General features: G+C 61.5%; 1 long non-coding RNA gene across 1 annotated transcript; it reads right to left on the minus strand.

Annotated features, from left to right (window-relative positions):
- Positions 1-640: 640 nt before the first annotated feature.
- On the minus strand, positions 641-2,155 carry LOC306809818. The gene is made up of 3 exons (XR_013776307.1): positions 1,826-2,155; positions 982-1,126; positions 641-672 (listed from the first exon to the last, which is right to left on the minus strand). It is a non-coding gene; the product is annotated as an uncharacterized lncRNA (long non-coding RNA).
- Between the last annotated feature and the right edge of the window lie 2,713 nt (positions 2,156-4,868).

A 4,868-nucleotide genomic window follows, 5' to 3' on the forward strand; every position in this document is an offset into this window, starting at 1 on the left:
GCTGTGGTTTGGAAGAGGATCCCAGGCAGCAGCATGGGAGCAGCAGAACCATCCATCTTCTTTAGCAGAACACTGAACTCCAGCACGGCCCAGGACAACTTTTCATCAACCTGTCAAGAGAGCAGCCAACATTTTGTCTATCCACTGTACCCCAGCTTTCCAATCTACCCCAGTCCCCATTAAAACCATCAAACAAGAGCTGCTGTTTGCCTTCAAGTAGCAAAAAGAAAACCAAAAGCAGTGCCTCTCTTGCAAACACATTGCTGAAAGCATGACTTTTATCCACTTCTCAAGACATTGAGACTCTCCCACATGGGGAGGGGACCCCAAAAACTACAAAGAACAAAAGCTCCCAGACTTTTCAAGAAGCACCTTATTTTAGCACTGCTTGAGTGGGGGAAGACTAACAGGGTCTCTCAGGTTCTAGCACTTGCACTCCTTCTGCAACACTAACCCCTCTCTGCCAAACCTCCAGCCTGTAACTTGTCAAGGAACTGCAGAGAGCAAGCTCCCTGGAAAAAGGTGCTCCTGCCCTTTTTCCTTATGAAAGCCCTAGGTGAATTAAAGACTTACCATTCTTCCCTGACAAAGTGTCCTCATCACCTCTCCATGGTGCAGCCTTAACTGCAGGTCTCCTCAAGGCTCAACCCCAACTTCTGCCTTCACAGTGCCCTGGGGATAAAGCCAAAGGGAACCATCACTATTTTTATATTCTCACTTTAATATTTTGGGCATTTATTATCACCAGGGTGTGGGACACAGCAGCATGTTCCTGCTGGTGTATCAGACATGATCTGGCTTGAAGAGCAAGAAATCAACACTGTCGCTCTGATGGGGAAAAAATTCAGTCATCACTTACACCAGCAAGTATGATCTTTAGGGATAAACCAGAAGCAAGCCCCTTGCAGAAAGGTATTTATTCCCCTCTTATTTTACCCTCCCTCCTTTTTAAACTTAATTAAACATGGGATTCACACTTACTTTAAAGATTTATTACTTGCTAGAGGTTCAGGCATGGTAGAGCAAAGCAGACAACTGCCCACATCACACACTTTCATTGTCAGCTGCAGCCTTAACTTCAGGTCTCCCCAAGGCTCAACCCCTCAACTTCTGCCTTCACAGTGCCCTGGGGAGAAAGCCAAAGGGAATCACTAATATTTTGATATTCCAGTACCAAAATTCTCATTACACCAGGGTGTGGGACACAGCAGCATGTCCCTGCTGGTGTATCAGACATGATCTGGCTTAAAGAGCAAGAAATCAACACTGTCGCTCTGATGGGGAAAAAAATCAGTCATCACTTGCACCAGCAGGGCCCTGGAGCAGTGGCTGCACAGCAGGGCAGCTGTGCCACGCTCCCATGCCCCTGGCAGAGCCAAGGGCAATCAGGGAGTTGTGTAAATCCCTGCCCTAAAGCGCGGCTGCTTGGTGTGGAGCACGGAGAACAGGGAAAAAATCCCCAAAAAACAGACAACAGCAAAGTACGGGGCTCTGGAGTGGAGCTGAAGACAGGCAAAGCATTCAACAAAACGAGAGGGCAGGCAGAGATTAACAGGGTATTCACTATTGTCTTTGCAGCGCCAGGCCCGGTGACCATGTGAGGCTGCCGCGTGCGCCGGGAGCGCGCCCGGGAGCCCGCCCCGCCCCGGGAGCGCGCCCCGCCCGGGCCCGCGCAGAGTCCCCGCCGCGCCGCCGCCCTGCGGGAGGGACCCTCCCCGGCAGCTCTCCGCAGACAGCGGCCCGGCCCGCTCCCCGTGCCGCTCCGCACGGCCGATGCAAACCGGAGCGGGCGCAGCTCGCCGCCAAGAGCCGCTCGCACACTCACCGCCTGGGCCCCGCGCGGGCCCGGCCCTGCCGGCGCAGGCCGCGGCAGCGCCCCCATGGCCGGCCCGGCTCCGGCACCGCCCCGCGGGCCTCGGGCTCCGCCGCCTGCGGGAAACAAAGCACAGTGAGCGCCGGGAGCGGCGCGGGCGGCACCGGCCCGCGGCCGCTCCGCCGGGCATCAGACACGGCCTGGCCTGGACAGCGACGGTCAGCACTGTCGCTCCGACGGGGAAAGAGTCATCACCGCCGCCAGCGAGCGCCGCGGGACCCGCCGGGACGGGCGGCCCGGGCCCGCGAGGGGCTCTGGGCACAGCCGCGTGCACACGGCGGAGCGCAGGGCGCGGGGGCGCGCAGCCGGCCCCGCCCGCCGCGGGAGCGGCGGAGGAGCCGCGGCCCCCCCAGCCCCGCAGAACCCGCACCCACCTCGGCCGATCCGCAGCAAGAGGCCGCGGCGCCCCACGCGGCGCAATTTATGGGCCCGCAGGCCCCGCCCCGGGCCCGCCCGCGCTGAGGGGCCGCGCCGGGCGGGGCTGCGGGAGGGGCGGGAGCGGGGCGGGAGCGGGGCGGGAGCGGAGCGGGGCGGGAGCGGGGCGGGAGCGGGGCGGGAGCGGGGCCGGGAGCGGGGCGGGAGCGGGGCGGGAGCGGGGCCGGGAGCGGGGCGGGAGCGGGGCGGGAGCGGGGCCGGGAGCGGGGGCGGGAGCGGGAGCGGGAGCGGGGCGGGAGCGCAGCGGGAGCGGGCGGGCGGAGCGGGGCGGGAGCGGGGCGGAGCGGGCGGGAGCGGGCGGGAGCGGGCCGGGAGCGGGGCGGAGCGGGGCGGGAGCGCAGCGGGAGCGGGGCGGGAGCGGAGCGGGGCGGGAGCGGGGCCGGGAGCGGGCCGGGAGCGGGGCGGGAGCGGGGCCGGGAGCGGGGCGGGAGCGGGGCGGGAGCGCAGCGGGAGCGGGGCGGGAGCGGAGCGGGGCCGAGAGCGGGGCCGGAGCGGGGCCGGGAGCGGGGCGGGAGCGGGGCCGGGAGCGGGGCCGGGAGCGGAGCGGGGCGGGAGCGGAGCGGGAGCGGGGCCGGGAGCGGGGCGGGAGCGGGCCGGGAGCGGGGCCGGAGCGGGCCGGGAGCGGGACGGGAGCGGGGCCGAGAGCGGGGCCGGGAGCGGAGCGGGAGCGGGGCCGAGAGCGGGGCCGGGAGCGGAGCGGGAGCGGGGCCGGGAGCGGAGCGGGAGCGGGGCCGGGAGCGGGGCCGGAGCGGGCCGGGAGCGGGCTCACGGAGGGGCCGCGCGGCTCCGTCCTGTCCCGTCCCGCCGTGTCCTGCCCTGTCCCGCCCCGTCCCGCTGTCGCCGCCGCTGGCTCGGAGCGGGGCCGGCGGTGCCGCGGCCGCGCCGCCATTTCGCGGGGCCGGGCCGGGGCAGGCGGAGGGGGCGAGCACAACCCCGGGTATCGGTGCGTGTGCTATCCTCTACTGGATGGGCGAGCGCGGCTTTGGACACCAGATTTTCTTTTACAAAATAAAACAAGAACCAACAGTTCAGAGCCGCTGCAGCGCCGCCACCCATCGCGGCCGTGCCCTGCCCGTGCCCGGCTCCTGCTGCTCCCGGGGCTCGGCTCGGGGGGACCCTGCGCTGCCTGGGGCACACAGGTGCCCATCCCCTCCCCGTGCCCGTCTCCCCGTGCCCATCTCTCTCCCTGTGCCCATCTCCCCGTGCCCATCTCTCTCCCCGTGCCCATCCCCTCCCCGTGCCCGTGTCGCTCAGAGGCAGCCGTTCTGTCTCCGGGAGGGATGGCAGCAGCCCGAGATGTGCGCGGGCAGGGAGAGGAACAAGGCTGGAGCCCGTTCATCAGTCGGACGGGCACCAGCTCTGCTCCAGCCCGCCTCACAATCGTGTCACGGCTCCCTGCTTTGTTTCTTACACACGCTGTTAAAATGCTTTTTCCAAGTTGTGTTTGTAGGCAACTAATTTTTGAAAACAGCTTATCAAACAGGATTTGTGGAATAAATCTCAGTGTTATTAACCCAAGTTCCAGAACACCAAAAGATGAAAAGACAATCCAAGAAAGGATATTTTAAGAGGATTATAGGGAAAACTAATCTCGTTACACTGTAAACCTCTGTCACATGCACAACACAAAAGGAACTGTAAACGTGATTTGTGTTGCCCAGCTTGGCAAGGAAGGGAAAGTGGGGAGGCCTGAGATAGGCCTGGGCAGGGGAGACAGGAAAAGATGAGATGTTCCTAAATTGCTAAACAAGGCCTTGGTAGATTAAATGTTTCATGTGCCATCCTCTGAACTGCTACACTGGTATGTTCAGGGTTCTTTTAAAATCAGGACTGTGAAGAAATCCAAACTTTTTTTTGGGATACAACCTCTGCTTTCCCAACATCATAACTTAAACTAGAAAATCAGCACCAGATGCCTACAATATTCTTGAAATTTCTAATACAGATTGTGATTTTCCAGCAAATGGACTTTATTAAAAAATAAGAGGCTTCAAGAAAGCCATGAAAAATCTCCCCGAACTGTTGGGTAAGCAGCTTCTGATAGTCAAAATAAAGCAACAGACGATGGGGGTTGGAAAAAAAGCTCCATGAGCTTCTGCTAAATCACACACACAGTTCTTTTAGAATAGCAAAAATCCCAAACACAAAATTCACAGAATGGATTACGGCTGTGGCTCCAGTGCTTCCCATTCCCATTTGGCCTCCTGCAGAGTACAAGAACTCTCCCAGCTGTGTCTGTGCCTTGCTGCACCAGGCAAAGCCCCTTTAATGCAGAGCTCCCACCAGCTCACCCCAACCCACCCGGCCAGGAGCTCTGGGACAGGAGACACTTCACCTGGGCCAAGAGGGGAGCACAGCTCTGTGCCAGGGTGCCTCAGCCAGGCCCTCTCAAACACAGCACTGGCCACAGGGACTGCTCAAACAGTCCCAGAGCAGGAGAAAACAGCAGCAGATGAAGGGGGGAGAGCCTGGGCCCACTGCTGTCAGTGTGCCCCCTGCTCTCCAACAGCAATTGTTTAGTAAGCAGTTTATGAGTTGGAAAAATTTGCAATACAAAGCC

This window comes from Erithacus rubecula (assembly GCF_903797595.1).
Source record: "Erithacus rubecula genome assembly, chromosome: 18".
Lineage (NCBI taxonomy): Eukaryota > Metazoa > Chordata > Aves > Passeriformes > Muscicapidae > Erithacus > Erithacus rubecula.